Genomic DNA, 20,366 nt, shown 5'->3' with positions numbered 1-20,366 from the left:
AAGTACTTTAAGCTAGATTTGAATTTCATTAAGATGTAAATTAAGTTTTTGTAAATAAATTATGTAAATATTTTCTATGAATACAAGAGGCTATTTTTATCTGCTAAACATTATATGTTTTATTGTACATGCCCCAAGGCTTGCATTTACAAAATCATTTTTGTTTGTGTGAAGGTGACTGAATTCTGACATGGTTGTGATAATGGAATATTCTATGGTCAATTTATATAATATTTTTTTTACACACAAAAATTGATGGTTCCAACAAAGTTTTTTGTCTCTGTAGGGTCATTGGGATACCTGCAGCTCCATAACAAATTTCAGCTATACCTAATTTTTCTAAAAAAAAAAAACTTGTCCATAGCAGATCATAAAGTTGACTTTAAATTTTTATTGGTATTATTTTCATTCTTTACAAAAGTTACCTTAGTTTCTAGTCTTTTGCAGCCTCTAACGGTTTTTCTTCTAGGATTTCCCTTTATTGTTCTGTTTCACATCAACTTTAACCACCTTCCCTGTTCCGGGTGAAGAAAGGCATCCCCATAGCATGATGCTACCATCAACATGTTTCATCAAGGGGATGGTGTATTCAGGATGACATGCAGTGTTATTTTTTTGACACACAAAGTGTTTTGTCTGTGGGTCAAAAGTAGAATTTTGTTGCTTTTTTGTCATTGTTTGCAATATATTTTCCTACTTGTTATTTGTTATTTAACAAATTTTTAATTGACTGAAAATATTTTCAATTAAAATTAGAGTTATAGCTTCTTGGCTTGTAATTCTTAAATAGATGATAGATTTTTAATGTATGTCATTAAAATCTGTGTAACATTTAAACATGCACTATCATAGAAGTACAGTGCATTGCATTAATATTCATACCCCTTGAACCTTTTCACAGTTTACAATGTTAAGAGCACAAATCTTAGTGTATTTTAGGAGGATGTTATGGAACAGACCTACACAAAGCAGTACTTCAGCATCCCCACAGCATGATGTTGCCACCTTCCTGTTATACTGTGTGTGTGTGTTCAGGGTTGTGTGGCGAAATGCTCTTCTGGTGTTTTAAATGTAGGCCAGAATGGCCTTATCTGACCAAAGCACCTTCTGTTACACGTTTGCTGTGTTGCCTGCATGGCTTGTGACAGAGTGCAAATATGTCGTCTTGTTAACGTATTTTTTTTCACCTGAGTTTAGGATCTCTGCTGCTCCTCAAGAACTTTTCTGATTAATGTTCTCCTTACTCATTCTGTCATTTTATGTAGCTGGCTAACAGTGCTTTGTGAGAGAGCTTAGGGCATTTTGTTACTGCTTAACACTACTTTAAACTTCTTCACAACTTTATTCCTGACCTGTCTGCTTTGTTCCCAGATCTTTGTGATCTTTTTTGTTAACTAGTGTTTTCTAACAACCTTTGAGACCTTCACAGAAGCGTTGTATTTGTACTGAGATTAAATAGCTCATGGGATAGGAGGATCCTATTTATTAATAAGGTGAATTTTGAAGAGCTTATGTTGCACAAGAGTTTATTCAAGGGTATCAGATTTAAGGGGGCTGAATCCTAATGCCTACCACACATGCAAAAAATGTTAATGCATGGCATTGTGTTTGTTTATCTCATCAAATCTCAAGAAAATATATTAAACTTTTTGGTTTTCATATAATCAAACCTGAAAAGGTTCAAGGGCTCTGAATACTTTTGCAAGGGAACTGTATGTTTGTTGTTTTTTTTTCACAGGGGTTATGATGAGGATATATTTTTCCAAAGAGAATTCATATGAAGTGTCCTTCACACTGTATGAAGCCTGGTTCATTTCGGTAGGGCTTTCACCACTCTTAATGAATCAAAGCTTGTTCTGTGCACTCAGATAGCTTAATTAACAAGCGAGTCAATAAATAGTTATTTCATCACTGAGCTCTTTATACCTTTTTCTTTTTTGGGTAAAAAAATTATTATTTTGTTAATAACATGAGGCAGACACAGCCTGAATGGGTAAAATGGAGGGGGGGAATCTTATGTAACAATTAGCAATGGATTGGGCTAATATGAACTCTTAAGCTGTCTGCCTTCTGTCTCAGTGCTCACAGGCATATTTAGTTCAACTCCAAGTTTTTTAATATTTTATGTAACGATGAACTGTAACAAAATTGTATGCAGGCTCTGGTTCCACACAACATCATAAATCTAAAGGTTTTGACATATTATTTTACATTATATTCAAATGTTTGTGGTATTTTGTTGTATTGAGCTGTGTAAAATTTTAGAGATTTGCTTTTATGTCTTCTAGTTTTATTGTTTTGTTTCTTTCTACATGTAAAAGTGTCATAATAGTATAAAATACTGTTCATATCTTTTTTCGAAGGTGTGAAGGTGCTCTTTTTGCAATATTTTACTGAGTGCAAACGCCAGGCATTTTGGAAAAATGAATTTGTCTAGTCTTTGTCCTGTCTAACCAGTTTTTTTAGAAGAAAAAAACGTGTTGCTCTGTAGTTTTTGGAGTCCCTCTGAGGTGCTTTGGATTTGTAAATCTCCCATTATTTACTGATTAAATTTTTACTGTGGCTTGCAAAAGTATTCAACCCTTGGTTTTTTACCTATTTTGTGGCATTCAAACCTGTTATTAATACGTATATATATACATATACAGTACATATATAGTACAGACCAAAGGTTTGGACACACCTTCTCATTCAAAGAGTTGTCTTTATTTTCATGACTATGAATATTGTAGCTTCACATTCAAGGCATCAAAACTATGAATTAACTCATGTGGAATTATATACTGAACAAAAAAGTGTGAAACAACTGAAAATATGTCTTATATTCTAGGTTCTTCAAAGTAGCCACCTTTTGATTTGATTACTGCTCCGCACACTCTTGGCATTCTGTTGATGAGCTTCTAGAGGTAGTCTCCTGAAAAGGTTTTGACTTCACAGGTGTGCCCTGTCAGGTTTAATAAGTGGGATTTCAAGCCTTATAAATGGGGTTGGGACCATCAGTTGTGCTGTGCAGGAGGTGGATACAGTACACAGCTGATAGTCCTACTGAATAGACTGTTAGAATCTGTATTATGGCAAGAAAAAAGAAGCTAAGTAAAGAAAAACGAGTGGCCATCATTACTTTAAGAAATGAAGGTCCGTCAGTCCGAACAATTGGGAAAACTTTGAAAGTGTCCCCAAGTGCAGTCGCAAAAACCATCAAGTGCTACAAAGAAACTGGCTCACATGAGGACCGCCCCAGGAAAGGAAGACCAAGAGTCACCTCTGCTGCGGACGATAAGTTCATCCGAGTCACCAGCCTCAGAAATCGCAGGTTAACAGCAGCTCAGATTAGAGAACAGGTCAATGCCACACAGAGTTCTAGCAGCAGACACATCTCTAGAACAACTGTTAAGAGGAGACTATGTGAATCAGGCCTTCATGGTAAAATAGCTGCTAGGGAACCACTGCTGAGGACAGGCAACAAGCAGAAGATGGTGTGGGGGTGCTATGCTGGTGACACTGTTGGGGATTTATTCAAAATTGAAGGCATACTGAACCAGCATGGCTACCACAGCATCTTGCAGCGGCATGTTATTTCATCCGGTTTGCGTTTAGTTGGACCATCATTTATTTTTCAACAGGACAATGACCCCAAACACACCTCCAGGTTGTGTAAGGGCTATTTGACCAAGAAGGAGAGTGATGGGGTGCTGCGCCAGATGACCTGGCCTCCACAGTCACCGGACCTGAACCCAATCAAGATGGTTTGAGGTGAGCTGGACCGCAGAGTGAAGGCAAAAGGACCAACAAGTGCTAAGCATGTCTGGAAATTAATTCAAGACTGTTGGAAAACCATTTCAGGTGACTACCTCTTGAAGCTCATCAACAGAATGCCAAGAGTGTGCGGAGCAGTAATCAAAGCAAAAGGTGGCTACTTTGAAGAACCTAGAATATAAGACATATTTTCAGTTGTTTCACACTTTTTTGTTCAGTATATAATTCCACATGTGTTAATTCATAGTTTTGATGCCTTCAGTGTGAAGCTAAAATATTCATAGTCATGAAAATAAAGAAAACTCTTGTGAAGAATCAACAACAAGTGGGACACAATCGTGAAGTGGAATGAAATGTATTGGATGTGTCAAACTTTTTTAACAAATAAAAAACTAAAAAGTGGGGCGTGCAACATTATTCGGCCCCTTTACTTTCAGTGCAGCAAACTCTCTCCAGACGTTCAGTGAGGATCTCTGAATGATCCAATGTTGTTCCAAATGACTGATGATGATAAATAGAATCCACCTGTGTGTAATCAAGTCTCCGTATAAATGCACCTGCTCTGTGATAGTCTCAGGGTTCTGTTCAAAGCGCAGAGAGCATCATGAAGACCAAGGAACAGACCAGGCAGGTCCGAGATACTGTTGTGGAGAAGTTTAAAGCCGCATTTGGATACGAAAAGATTTCCCAAGCTTTAAACATCTCAAGGAGCACTGTGCAAGCAATCATATTGAAATGGAAGGAGTATCAGACCACTGCAAATCTACCAAGACCCGGCCGTCCCTCTAAACTTTCATCTCGAACAAGGAGAAGACTGATCAGAGATGCAGCCAAGAGAACCATGATCACTCTGGATGAACTGCAGAGATCTACAGCTGAGGTGGGAGAGTCTGTCCATAGGACAACAATCAGTCGTCCACTGCACAAATATGGCCTTTATGGAAGAGTGGCAAGAAGAAAGCAATTTCTCAAAAATATCCATAAAAAGTCTTGTTTAAAGTTTGCCACAAGGCACCTGGGAGACACACCAAACATGTGGAAGAAGGTGCTCTGGTCAGATGAAACCAAAATCGAACTGTTTGGCCACAATGCAAAACGATATGTTTGGCGTAAAAGCAACACAACTCATCACCCTGAACACACCATCCCCACTGTCAAACATGGTGGTGGTAGGATCATGGTTTGGGCCTGCTTTTCGTCAGCAGGGACAGGGATGATGGTCAAAATTGATGGGAAGATGGATGGGGCCAAATACAGGACCATTCTGGAAGAAAACCTGTTGGAGTCTGCAAGAGACCTGAGACTGGGACGGAGATTTATCTTCCAACAAGACAATGATCCAAAACATAAAGCCAAATCTACAATGAAATGGTTCACAAATAAACGTATCCAGGTGTTGGAATGGCCAAGTCAAAGTCCAGACCTGAATCCAATTGAGAATCTGTAGAAAGAGCTGAAGAATGCTGTTCACGAACGCTCTCCATCCAACCTTACTGAGCTCGAGCTGTTTTGCAAGGAAGAATGGACAAGAATTTCAGTCTCTCGATGTGCAAAACTGATAGAAACATACCCCAAGCGACTTGCAGCTGTATTTGCAGGGTGGCGCTATCCGAATAATATTGCACGCCCCACTTTTCAGTTTTTTATTTGTTAAAAAAGTTTGACAAATCCAATAAATTTCATTCCACTTCACAATTGTGTCCCACTTGTTGTTGATTCTTCACAAAAAATTAGAATTTGATATCTTTATGTTTGAAGCCTGAAATGTGGCAAGAGGTTGAAAAGTTCAAGGGGGCCCAGTACTTTCGCAAGGCACTGTCTATATATATATATATATATATATATATATATATATATATATATATATATATATATATATATATATATATATATATATATATATACACAGACAGACATATACAGACAGACCAGAGGCAGGCAGGCAGGCAAATTGAACAGCAAGGGAAACACTGTCTAGTCCAAACCTTTACATCCCAACACCCTAAGAACACCATTCACACAGTGAAACATGGTGTTGGCATGGTGGTGGCAGATGGTGATGGCAGATGTTTTTCAGCAGCAGGGACTGGGAAACTGGTCAAGAGGAAGATGGATGGCGCTAAATACAGGAATATTCTTGAGCAAAACCTATATAAGTCTGCCTGTGATTTGAGACTGGAACAGAGGTTCACCTTCCATTTGTTGTTTGCTTCACAATAGAAAAAATACTTCATCAAAGTTGTAGGCATGTTCTGTTAATGAAATGGTGCAAACTGTCAAACAATCCAGGTTGTGAGGCAACAAAACATAAAAAATGTCAAGTGGGGTGAATATGTCTGCAAGTCATTGTAAATGGTTACACGCCAGGGTTGAGTGTCTCTGTTAATGGCCAATATAACATGTGCAAATAATCCCAAACATCTGTCATACTTCTGGCTGATTTTGATTTGTTTTCTTTCCACAAAGACGTTTGTTTCTGATAGGAAATGATGCAGGCATCTTCCAAAAGATAATGAAGCAACATTCAAGGTGTCATTTATGAAATAAAATAATCTGTTTTTATTACAGCTTACCAAATAAAATATGTCTCTAAATTATTTTGATCCTGCTCAATATTTAATGTAAAAGCATTTCAGCAATCAAACCCTTCTTATAATTTCTGATCAGCTTTTTGCATGTCTCCACTAGTTAATTTTTATGATTGAGCTCCAAGTCTCCATGGCATGACTCTAATCTTTAACTCCGTCCACAGATTACATTTTTGATTTAAGTCTGTACTCTGGCAGGGTCACTTCCAATCAGAAGAAACATCTTGATAAAGTAAGAGAAAAGGTGCCAGGTGTGTGAACATTTATGACAGCAGAATAGTTTAGCTTTGGTGAGAAATTTTAAAATAAGACTAAATTAAAAGAAAAATGGCAGAACAACTTGTGGCAATTTAGAATAGTTCACATAAGACTGCACACATGTTAGCACATACAGTAGAGTGGATTATTACAAGAACCACATGATGTGGCTGAATTAAACTGCACTGGACTTAGGAGGTGTTTTAATGTTGACTTTGTTACACTTTTTATAAACAGTACTACTGCAAGAATGGCTACATAACAAAGGCCCTATAGGAGTTCATTTCATAACTTTATTATTTCATGTAAAAAAGATTCAATTGCACTGAAACAAATCGATGTGCAATGAAGCCCAAAAGTATTCATAGCCTTAGTGGATTTAGATAGAAAAATACTTTCATTCAACAAATAAGTAGAATAAGTTAGTAGAAATGTAACAGGTATCTCTCAAAAGATAATATATCAATGTATAAGGAGTATCAATTTTAAAAATAATAAATATATTTATTCTTATGTATGCTCTATTACAATTGACATGCCAAACATTACTTTTACTCACTGATGAAAAATCTTTATTGGAATTACAGCAATCAAACCTTGTGCTCCAATTCTTTGAGGTTGGAATGCTTCCTTGCCATGACCCTAATCTTTAACTCTCTTCACACATTCTCAGTCAGAAGTCAGAAAAAAAAAACATATTATTATAATTAAAATATCACTTTAAACCTAAATCTGCCCGTGGTATAAGTAATTTTAGACTTACCTATATCAAACATATTCATGTCCATGAATTGGTCAAAATCACTTAATGGCCAAATTTTTAGTACATGCTACTACAATGATAACAATCAAAGTGTTAGAGGTGTGGTTGTTGAAACCACTTGGCAATCATGTCATTTATATTTTATGTCCTATTGAAACATTTCTGAATGGGAAATACAGTAAATGAAAAAAGTGAATGCACGGTGGCGCAGTTGGTAGCACTGTTGCCTTGCAGCAAGAAGGTCCTGGGTTCGGCTACTGGCCAGGGGTCTTTCTGCATTGAGTTTGCATGTTCTCCCTATGCATGCGTGGGTTCTCACCGGGTACTCTGGCTTCCTCCCACAGTACAAAGACATGCCTGTTAGGTTAAATGGTCTCTCTAAATTGCCCTTAGGTGTATGAATGAGTGTGTGCATGGTTGTTTGTGTGTTGCCCTGCAATGGACTTGCAACCTGTCCAGGTTGTACCGCACCTCTCGCCTGTAGACTGCTGGAGATAGGCACCAGCTTCCCTGCGACCCACTATGGGAGAAGCGGTTTAGAAAATGACTGATGGAATGACTGAATCTAAGTTCTGGATGTCCTGCATCCTTGCTCTAAATCCTTTCCAAGTAAAGCAACTGTGTTTTTGTAAAGCATTTTCTTTTCATGATAGTTTGGTCATCCAACAAGCAGAATTGCTTTTCCTCCATCTTTTTATCTCCAATAGTCAACCTAATCAGTCTGCCATCTTTCTCCCCTTTCCAACAATTTGACCTGCCATTTTAAGAATGCATTAACTGTGCATGATGCTCTTTCACCTTTGGTAATCTAGGAAATAGCTACTCTAAATGCCTTCTTCATTGTGTTATGACACTATCAATTAACAGTTGCATTTATTAAACAGGAAATGAGAAAGGGCGGCATGAATATTGAAATATGAATAGCTTTAAGAATACCAATTAAGAGCCGGTGGTCACACTGGCTTGTCATGTGGGACAGTGTGAGCCATGCAATTATCTGCATGATGAATATGCGTTACTGCAGTATCCTTTTGAACCACACATTGTGCTGGGGTCATTGGGAGTTTGCAGAGATCTGCTCATTGTATCAGTATCCCTAGATTGGACTGCCACAACATAATAGGATGAATAGGGATTTTTATCAAAGGTTCAGGTTTGGGTATTTTGGTCCTGTCGCTCTCTGTTTATTAAAGCATGTAGGAATATAAATTGAAAACTAAGTGGATAGTGGCTTGTAGTTGTTCAGTGATACATAATAGATATTGAGGTAAAATCTTTGTGAAATCAGGCAGTTGGTACCTGAAGATTACGGCCTCTTTATTGCCTCTTTATTTTTCATTTGCAGCTTTGTGATGTATGATATCTGTGTGACTAATCAACCTTAGGTGCAGGTCGCAGAAACAGATGTCACATAATAAAGCAGGTGAAAATTGTTTCCAAGAAGTGATCTCACACATATTTGTGTACTGTAAGTGCTGCTCTTAAACAAACAAAAATAGTCAAAAATTCAAAAGATATTATTTCATCAGAGGAAAATACGAACACCTGTACAATCAAAAGTTATTAAAGGCAACATCTGTGAAAGTAAGAGATTAAAAATTTATACAACTGCATCATTCTTCCAATGTGCAAAGATCACATCAGTGTGGTGCAGTTTGCACCTGGATCCTTAGCTCCCTGACTGTGAGTTCCTTGCTGGGGTGCTAATGCTAATGGCTTCCCCTTGTGCCTCGCTCTGAGCAGGTATTGGAAATTTTCTGGACGCAGGTGGCAACATCCTGCACAGTGTGTCTTTAAGACACGTAGAGATAGAAGTGAGATTTAAAAAATATAAGATCCATGCTAGATTTTATTTTGCAGACTAGCCTTTTGTGAAGTATTGTCGTTATTTCACATGTATTTTTTTATTTGTGGACAGCTTGTTTTCAGAGAAACTTTTTGACTTCCGGGTGGTAGCACTGTTGCCTTGCAGCAAGAAGATTCTGGGTTTGATTCCCGTCCAGGGGTCTTTGCATGGAGTTTGCATGTTCTCCCCGTGCATGCGTGGGTTCTCACCGGGTTCTCCGGCTTCCTCCCACAGTCCAAAGACATGCCTGTTAGGTTAATTGGTCTCCCTAAATTGCCCATAGGTGTATGAATGAGTGTGTGCTTGGTTGTTTGTGTGTTGCCCTGCAATGGACTGGTGACCTGTCCAGGGTGTACCCCGCCTCTCGCCCATAGACTGCTGGAGATAGGCACCAGCTTCCCTGTGACCCACTATGGAATAAGTGGTAGAAAATGACTGACTGACTTTTTAACTTCCCTGCATAATTGTTTTTATTATTAATATTATTTCTTACAACTGAGATGTAACAACACAATTAGTGAGTTTAAAATGTGATCTTTAAACAGAGTTAAGTGCTCTCTCCTCTAATGTCACTACTATCCCAGCAGATATTTAAATTGTAATAAAACCACTGATCTAATACCAGACAAAAACGGACAAAAATCTCTATAAACTGATTTATATAAATTCAGCCAGCACTTTTCTTATTTGCTTTGCAAAATCCCCTTTTAATCCCAATGTACATAAAGTCAAGGTTCTAGAAACACTTTTTTTTATTTTCACTTGAGCTAAACATTGAGCTAAACAACACCAGTGAGACTGGAAGAGGAATAGTTGTTGGTTCAGTTCAGAGTTTACTACAATCATGCTTTTGAATTTAAGGGAAATTACCTTTAAAAAATGTGATGGACTGGCTAACTGTCCAGGGTGTACCCTGCCTCCCGCCCATAGACTGCTGGAGATAGACTGCTGGCACCAGCTTCCCTGTGACCCACTAGGGAAGAAGTGGTATAGAAAATAACTGACTGACAACTATGAAGTTCATTAATTTATTTTTTAGTAATATTGTTTTAAAAGTTATATTTGCAAATTTGAGTTTTTAAAAACAAGTTTAATTTTTAAACAATTTCAAGCAACTGATGATAAATAAATGCATTTAAAACTAAAGCCCGTCAGATCTGAATGATGAGGCATAAATCTCAAAGAAAGAAATATATTTATAGAAAATATTATATATTGTATATTTAGACATTAGATTATATTGGTTAACACCAAAAATACACATTTATTCTTACTGTCTAGGGAAACGTTTCAAGATCCACTATTGGTTCAAATTTGAAGATTTGATGCCAGGGCACAGCAAAAAGCAAGAATGCATTATTTGCCAAATATTTGTTAGTTTGTTTGCTTTACAGAAAACTGACTGGTGTAACTTTTTGATTAAGCTTCACAGAAGTTATTTTAAACCCTAACTTGAATAAAGGTTTTAAATGTTTAAAACAGTTTCTTGGCAACATATTTGGTGTAAAACCTGCCAGAAGACTGTCTTTATAACCAGCCAAACACGTTTTTCTATGTAATTACTGGTTATCCCTGTAATAGAAACAGAAACAAAAACTCGTAACATCAGGTTGCTGAGTTTTTTTTCTAATAATTTTTGTTGTTGATTATTTTACAGGTATGGACAGAGTTGCTGCCCAGCTGGGGTTACAGCAGGTAGTGTTAGATTTCAAATTATCTTAAATGGCCCTCTATCGTTTTGTGTATGGTGATAAAGAAATATGTCTCTCACATCAATAATGTAGCAAAATTGTGTTCGTTGTTACAAAAACATTTTTAAATAAAAAAGCAATCAATAAAAAGAAGCTTTGGACAGAAAAGGCTCGATAGCTTTTAGTGGAATGATTGTTATTTTAGGTTTTTTAAAGGTTAAAATTGATAAATAGTGGGGGTTTAATGAGCACAGAAACCTTTATCCACATCAGTTGCTTTGAAAGGAGTGAATATCCACATTGTGGTCTTGTAAGTGTAGTAAGTGTTTCCTGGTTTGTTTATAGTGGGTTTTACTGTGTATTAGTCAGCAGTAGTTGTTAGCCTTCTCTTGCCTGTGGTAAGTTCTTATACCTCAGGATAAATGAAGTGACAGGAGAATTAAGATTTGTCTTCTAGAGATAGTCTTCATTTTATAGGTGGGTTGGAAGTAAAAAATTGTGCTGCAAGTATTTTTTTAAACATGATCAATGCAGACCCAATCTAGAGAATCACAGTGGGTTTCTGAAAGGAAAACCAAGAAGTCATGCTCTGAGCATGGCCATTAGAACAGGAAAATTTGCAACATCTGAAAAGACTCAAACGTTTATATTGTTATAGAATTTCAAGCTAATGCTATTAGGTTTTTACAGTATTTTGCATTTGCAGTAAAAAACAATAAATACTGTCTATGTTTCCAAATGTTCCTTGGTCTCTTCCAACATGTTTTGTGTGCAACATGTTGCTAAATGGTGTATCAGATTGTCCCAGCCTAATCAGCCCAAATCATCAGAAGGAGAAGTTTAAAAGAATAATCTTGTTTGTTTTTGTTTGTTTTGTTTTCCTATTTTAAAAAAGTGTCCCTGAAAATGTCCTGGATGCAATGCATAAACCAAATTCTAACTGAGTCATACTTGAAGACTGCAGATTTATTATTTAAAAAGTTAGTCCTTTTCATTTAAATAGACCTTTTTTCTCTTATTATGAATAAACATTTGCAAAAATATTAATTTGATATTTAAAAACACTCAAATGCATAATACAATACATAATCACATTAACATAATTAATTTACAAATTTAAATGGAGATACAAATTTAATACAAATATTCACCTAAAATCACCATTACCTAACACTAAACCAGAATACTTGGGTTTTGTGTACACATTCAAACATTAAATTTCATTAAACAAATTTGACTAAATAAGGCAAGGCAAGTGAATAAACTGAAGAACAATTGGAAGAAAAAAAATTATCAGCTGAGAAATAATGACAAAATGATGAAGACATGAATTACTATGTGTAGCGTTCTGTGCAGTATGAATCAAACACTGAATGGACCTCCTGGCCTGTCTTTTCAAACAGCTTGTCAGTCACTCTCTCACACTCCCTTAACAGTCAAGCAGGTTATGCCCTCAGAAATGCTTTTCTTGAAGGCCTGCTATTATTACTGATTATTTTCAGCAGGACCACCGGCACACTGATCAGAAGGACTGTATTTAACTACAGCATTGGCATGATTATATCTTAGTGAAACATAATTAACCAGCAGCCAGAGATGTTTTGAAACCTGCAATTGGTGATACTTTGGATGTGGATATCAGCACCACTTTTCCACCTGTGGTCTATAAAAAAAAAAAATAATAACCTTATTATTCATGCAGCTAATGGCTTTGGCAAATTTTGTCATAATTTCAAAAATGTTTTCTATCCAAATCTGTTTGTCTCTTACAACTTAGTCATGTCAGTTAGAAATGTTGACGTTTTGACATTACGCCCTAAGCAGCTTTTAGCATTTTCCAATTTTCAAAAACACAGAGGATATTTATTAAACTTCTCATTCTTTGTGCTAGTTGCATGTCAGCTTTATGAATCAACAGTGAGCACAGTAATCCACTGCATAGGATTTTGCTGTGTGTCTTTAAAAACCAGCAATGCACATAACTCTGAACATATGATTCCAATGTTGAAACATGGTGGCAGCCTCGTGCTATTGAGGTGGTTTCTTTAAGTAGGGACAAGAAAGCTGATGTTCATGGGATCTTCCAAAGGTATTAATACCCATAAAATTTGTTTAACATTTATTCATGTTATTGTCATAAACTTTAATAAAGCATTTAATTGGGATTTTATGTGATAGACCAACACAAAGGAGTGCATAACCATGAAGTGAAAAGAAAATTATATGTGAATTTCCATCTTTTTTGCAAATACAGAAGCTGAAAAGTGTTGTGTGCATTTGATTTAGCCTCTGATATGTCTAAATAAAATCTAGTGCAACCACCTCTTTAGTGAATAGAGTCCACTTGTGTGTAATTATGTCTCAGGGTGAGTGCAGCAGTTGTGTAAATGCCTCAGAGGTTTGTTAGAGAACATATGTGCAACAAACAGCATCTTGAAGACCAAGGAACACAACAGACAGGTCAAGTACAAAGACTGTTGAAGTACTGAAAGAAAAACATAAGTCTAATTTTTATAAACATGGGGATGAAGGTGCTCTGATTAGATGAGACCAGTATTAAATTTTTTGGCCTAAAGCAAAACACTGTGTGGTGAAAAAACATCAAGTGACAATACCATGAACATTTGATTTCAATATTTAAAACTATGGTGGCAGCATCATGCTGAGGGGATGGTTTACTTCACTAAGAAGAAAAGAGCTGCCCAGAGCAATCCTTGGAATTGAACCTGGTAAAGGTTGCAAAAGACTTCAAACTGGGGTTGAGGTTGAGCAAACAGCAGGATGACAATCCTAAACACACAGCCAGAGCTATAATGGAAGGGTTTAGATCAAAGGATATGTATTAGACTGGCCCATTTATATTTGCAGACCTAAACCAATTAAGAGTCTGTGGCAAGACTTGAAAATAACTTGAGGTTCAAAATGCTCTCCATCCAATTTGAATGGGCTTAAGATGTTTTGCAAAGAAGAATTTGCACAAACTTCAGTCTCTAGATGTTTACAGTTGGTAGAGACATACCCCGATAACTTGCAGCCATAGGTGGTTTTGCAATATATTGAATAAGCGAGCTGAATGCAAATGCAAAGCCACACTTTTTAGATTTGTATTTGTAAAAAAAGTTGAAAAACCAGGCACCATTTTCCTCCCACTTCACAATAATGCAATATTTTGTGTCGATCAGATATAATGCCCAAAAAAATGCATTAACGTTTGTGTTTGCAACTTCACAAAATTTAGAAAGATTCGAAGGGGTTGTGAACAACTTTGCAAGGCACTGTACACAGTTTGAAGCAGGTGTTGGTCTAAATACATATGCTTTCTCAGGTGGAATGCCTGTGAAATAGAGCGAGGATCATCTGTGGCCCAGTGACCTCACACCTTAGTCTTTTTATTCAACATCTAACATGTAGCAGCTGTACAGTAAACTAAAAGCTAACTAAAAAAAAGAGAAATTAAGCATTATTTATTATTTAAGTAAAACCTGACTAAAGTCCTTCTGCTATTAAACTATTTTGATGAGCCCCTCTAAATCTGTTTTTAGCCAAGAGTGTGGATATATGAAATAAATAGATTTTTACGGCTCAAATATGTGGCTTGGATATACTTGAAGAAAGGTTAAAGAAAGTCACAGTTTTCTGCAGAGGGCAGAACTATAGAATTGTTGTCTGTTCCCCTGCTGCTTTATTCCTCCTTTCTGTAAGGATTTTATTTCAGGTTATCATCGTTGTGTGCATTTTTGTGGCAGTATATTTGAAAGGAGACTTAGCAGACATCACCCTGATTTACCACCCAGGCAAATGTTTGAAAGAGGGCATGGAAGAGGTCAGAGAAATATCGAATCTTCTGCTCAAACAGGAGGCTGAATATGTCAAATGTATGCTGTGTGTAAATTCCACCTCTCCAGTTTACCTTTATTAAAATATAAATTACAAATAATTGACTGAGGGACTAGATGCCTTTCAGATGATCCTCTCACTAACACCCCCACCCTTCCCCACCACCACCACCACCTACCGATGAGGAATTATAGTATCTTCTTTATAACTGTGTGCAATTGGCTCTTTACTGTGTTCGAAAGGAAATTTCAGCACCAAAGCAGTTCTCCTCTATAAATAATATCAACTCCACCCAGTGGTCGTTTTTATTCTCACAAAGTATAAAAGCTTTGGTCACAACAACTTTCATGGCAATATAGCTATGTGAGAGATCTATTTGCTTACCAGCATGCACTTGAAATGGACTACACTGTAAAGTATGAAATCTGAGAAAAGCATGTGGCAGCAGAGCATAATGGTATCATTCGATACCTACTCCAGTATTTATCATTTTAACTGGTACTTATTAGATTTAAAATGTATATTTTCTGGGAAACATTTATCTAAATTGTGCGCAGTGCTGTTGTATTTTTGCATGGCCTAAGACGTGTTGTATGCCGGCTTTTATGCATTTGTGATTAAAATATTCAAATTAGTCTGCAAACTACAATTCTGATACCACAATTATGTAATCAAAGTGATTGCCTCAGGCAAATTAAAATAACCTTTTGTCACCCCACACATTGAGTTTTTGATTAGGGCCAATTAAAACGTGAGTGTTTTTCCAAGCATATAGCTTCTCCTGATCAACATATCTATACATTACATTTAAGGAGTCAAACATCTGCTGCTTGTTTTTGTTCTTTCTGCTCAAGTGAGTTTCCAATTTATTGTAAAGGATGTACCTTCCCAGTAATTACATGATCATAAACAGCCTAAAGTAATTCCTCTTACTTTTCTTTGTTTACAAGGTCTAAATCATAATTTCTTCAAGTAGAAGAGAGAGAGATTGCCTACCTCAGAAGATGAAACTTCAGGTTGTTCTCCATTATATTAACTCAGCCCTTAATAAATGATATATGCTTACCAAATGAAGGTTTGTCAATATTATTCACCTTTATTTGAGGCAAAATTAGTCTATCATTAAAAAAGAACACATAGGCAGACATGTTAACATTATCAAGCATCATATCAAGACATTTTTTTCAATGTTTATAGAAGCTTGGCAGATACCTTGTGCCACCATTTGCTACAGCAGTGAAGGCTCCTACTATTTAATCTTTTGACTAATTCAAATGGCACATGAATTTATACATATAGTTCCTCAGTAAGGCATTAAAAGTTGGAACATTGCTTGTGAAAAACGTTTGACTTGCAGATGTCCATCTTGGAAGCCTAAGGAAGATTCTAAATCCATCCTGAAACCAGCAATTTTTTCATTATGGATTTACTGCAATTACACACATGAGCTGTATAAAAAGAGGTATAATAGATGTAATACATGTAAAATTTACGTGCCAACATATTAGCTTCTATGTACAAACCTGCAGCAATGTTGTTTACATCATTATCACAAAGATCAATTGTTAACGCATGACCTAAGTATTTCACATTTTGCTTACCACATCCAATACCTGATCTGCTAAGTAAAAAGCTGGAATTAATTTAATGTGCATTGACCCCTCTGCTTTGCAATTTAACAAACAGCTTGTAATGGTTAACTGTCAAATGCTTTAAAAGCATTTAAAAACACGTTAAAACTGGTCTGTTCTGTCTTTTGCATTTTCTTAGATTTGTTTTTCAAGGTATGTACACATAGATCGGTCTGAGAAACTTGACTGCCTATAGGAGCCCCCCCACCCATCCTGAACAGAGTCCTCGCCTGGCCAACCGTCTGAATGACTTCTACTGCAGACATGACAGGAAGCTGTTCACACCTCAGACCATCTCCTCCACATCCCATTCAGGAACAAATTCAACCAACCCCCTACCTTCAGATCCTCGGAGATCTCACTAAAGATCTCCGAGGAAGATGTAAATCGGCTCTTTCAGCGCATGAAAACAAAGAAAGCTGGAGGACCTGATAATGTCTTCCCATCATGCCTGAAAGCCTGCACAAATCAACTCACTCCGATCTTCACCCGGATCTTCAACAAGTCAATGGAGAAATGTGAGGTCCCCTCCTGCTTCAAACGATCCACCATCATCCCAGTGCCCAAGAAACCCACCATCCTAGGATTAAATGACTACAGGCCTGTAGTCCTGACATCTGTGGTCATGAAATCTTTTGAGCGGCTGGTGTTGAAGCACCTGAAAGACATCACAGACCCCCGGCTGGACCACCTGCAATTTGCTTACCGAGCAAACAGGTCGGCAGATGATGGTGTTAACTTAGGTCTACACTTCATCCTGCAACACCTTGACCACCCAGGGACGTACGCCAGAATCCTGTTTGTAGACTTCAGCTCGGCCTTCAACACCATCATACCAGACATCCTCCACCAGAAGCTCACCCAGCTCAACGTCCCAGCCTCCACCTGTCAGTGGATCAACAGCTTCCTGACAGACCGACAACAGCAGGTGAGACTGGGGAGCATCTTGTCCCAATCCAGATCAATAAGTACTGGTGCCCCCAAGGGGTGTGTTCTGTTTCCACTCCTCTTTTCCCTGTACACAAATGACTGCACCTCATCGGACTCGTCAGTGAAACTCCTGAAGTTTGCAGACGACACCACTGTCATTGGTCTGATCCAGGACGGTGATGAGTCTGCATACAGACAGGAGGTGGATCGGCTGGTACACTGGTGTTGTCAGAACTACATGGAACTCAACCCACTCAAGACTGTGGAAATGGTGGTGGACCTTCGGAGAACACCATCCCCATACATCCCCCTCACCATCCTCAACAACACCGTGTCAGCTGTGGACCACTTCAGGTTCTCAGGAACCACCATCTCTGAGGACCTGAGATGGTCTTCATACATAGACACTGTTCAGAAGAAGGCCCAGTGGAGACTGTACTTCCTGAGGCAACTCAAGAAGTTCAATCTTCCACAGGAGCTGCTGGTCATCTTCTACACTGCCAGCATTCAGTCTGTCCTGTCTTCATCCATCTCAGTGTGGTTTGGCTCATCCACAAAACAGGACAGGTCCAGACTGCAACGAATAATCAGGACTGCAGAGAGAATAATCAGGGCTGACCTTCCCTCCATCCTTCACAATAATGCAATATTTTGGGTCAGGAAAAGAGCTGAAAAAATCTCTGCAGACCCCACACACCCTGCACATAAACTGTTTAGAGTTTTACTCTCAAGCCGTCACTACAGAGCAATGTTTACTAAAACCAGCCGCCACAGAGACAGTTTCTTCCCCCAGGCCGTTTCTCTGATGAACATTTAATAGAGTACCAAACAATTCAATTCAATTCAAAGATACTTTATTGATCCCCGAGGGGAAATTAGAATTCCAGTACAACCCATCCAAACATACATCATGACACAAGACAAGACTGTCACAGAGGCCATTGTCCTTGATGGTACGTTGGAATGTTCATCAACCGGCCACAAAGTTCTGAGCAGCTCCACAGATGTCCTCAGGGAAGGGAGGGGGCAGAGGGAGCAGAGCGTCATGTTTACATAACTTCCAGGAGAAGTTGAAGATAGCCAGCCATCAAGGCCGTGCAGGGGAGCCAGATTCAGAAAAACAATAATTATTTGGATTAGGCTGACTCTTAATTTTCCGTCAGCCTTGAGAGTCTCGCTGGTGCTTCTCAAAGGCAAATCCAAACAGCCATATTCCTGGTCTTTCACCAGATCCGAGCGAACAACTTTCTCCAAGATTTATCCAATTTCACCCCTGAGTCCAGGAACTGCAACCTGCCTGCGATCCTAAGGATCACATCCAGTCTGCAATTCAGCTCACGTAATATCTCAGTCTGAGTGCTGATCCCATCACACATGCCAGGCAGCCTCACAATTGCCAGAACAGCTGCTGACATTCTCCGAATTTCTCGATATGCCAGGTTACGGTGACTCCAAAAAGCAGAAATCCTGATATCAGACAACCTCATACTGAAGTCGCAATTCCACCTTGTATATGTGTATATTGTATATATGTATTTAAGGACATAAAGATATATGCAGAATATATCTTATAACGGAAGAAAAAAAGAAAAAAAAAGAAACCCAGAGAGCAAATTGTACCGGAGTCAAATTCCTTGTTTGTTGTATGTACTAACTTTGCCATAAAGCTGATTCTGATTATGTTTCTGATAGATCCACACTATGTTTACTTATGCTTGCATTATGCAAGCATAAGTAAGTGTAAGTATGGATGTAAGTCCTCTAGAATTTTAATGCAAGTCCTCTTTTCTCATGGTGCCCTTTACTTGAAAAATGAAAAATTTGTTATAAGGAACTCAGGAAAAATGTGTCAGCAAGGAAGCTTTCAAACATAAAAGGCGATAAAAGAATAGCAGAGGAGGAGTGCTTCCAAGCCCCCATGGAGACATTAAGAAAGTTTGTCAGCTATTATAAGAATCGTCTCATTATTGTGATGACTTGCATACGGCTTTTTGAGCATTAGGAAATTAATTATGTTTAACAACAAAGAAATGTAGTTTATTATCAACATTTCTAACATAATATCTTCTTTGTTAGTTGTCTATGTCATTTACCAGCCAGCGGAAATGAATTGATCTAAATAAACCACAAAACCTGTTTATTGAAAAGAAGCCAAAATCTGTTGGGAAACATAATCTAGTTTAATTGTGAATCATACAGTGAGCAAAATGTAAATTAACCTGAATTGATGTTAATATTTTGGAGTATAATGTCAAATGTATTGTAGATATTTAATTTGAGTGTCTTCTGATTTCACATGTGATTCAAATCAATCAAAATTTGATTTTTTCTGTAGTTGCTGTTCATGGTTTTACTCCCAAATCAACTGTGTTCTTTCACAGTAAAACGCGAGGGAGGGTGTTCAGGGGACTGACTGTCAACAGCACTGAGATGGCAGAACATGATGCAAAAATTTAACTGTGGTATTGGTAATGTTCTTTTGAATATAAATATATCAAACATGTATTGCCATATAAAGACCATATAATACTTGCAGCTTATTATTGTAAGCCTTTTGCGGTTGTCTCTTTTCACATCTAGAAACTCAAATTTTCACAAAATCTGCCTTGCAAAAATATTGATGATAGCATCTGTGAATAGCAACTTTCAAAGGTTAACGCAAATTCTAAAGTGGATTTAGGTGTGTACTTTGAATGGGCCATTCTAACACATGAATATCCGTTGACATCCTCTATTCTATTGTAGCCGAGGCTACAATGTCATAATGGAAGGTGAATCTCCACCCCCGTCTCAAGTCTTTTGCGGCAAGAATAAATAAACCTAACAGTAAACAAGCACAGAAACACTAACCGAGAAACTAAACTAGAAAAACCAAAGAAGAAAAATAAACAAAAAGAACTGTAATAATAATAATAACCATAGGAAGCAATAAATGAGAAAGCAACCACCAAGGGAACTATGGGCGAGGGGAGAAAGAACTACTAAAAAGAGGAGAGAGAACAAAACTAACATCACTGAAGGAATAAACAAACATAACTACTAAACCCAAAGGAATAGAAACACCTA

The 20,366-nt window shown here is 37.6% G+C and overlaps 1 protein-coding gene across 1 annotated transcript in view; it reads left to right on the top strand.

Moving 5' to 3' along the window:
* eys (eyes shut homolog) overlaps window positions 1–20,366 on the top strand; it is a 336,214-nt gene that overhangs the window by 293,041 nt on the left and 22,807 nt on the right. The window lies entirely within an intron of this gene.

This window comes from Girardinichthys multiradiatus, chromosome 22 (genome assembly GCF_021462225.1).
Source record: "Girardinichthys multiradiatus isolate DD_20200921_A chromosome 22, DD_fGirMul_XY1, whole genome shotgun sequence".
In the NCBI taxonomy this organism is placed as follows: Eukaryota; Metazoa; Chordata; class Actinopteri; order Cyprinodontiformes; family Goodeidae; genus Girardinichthys; species Girardinichthys multiradiatus.
This window is presented reverse-complemented; position numbering and strand designations above follow the sequence as displayed.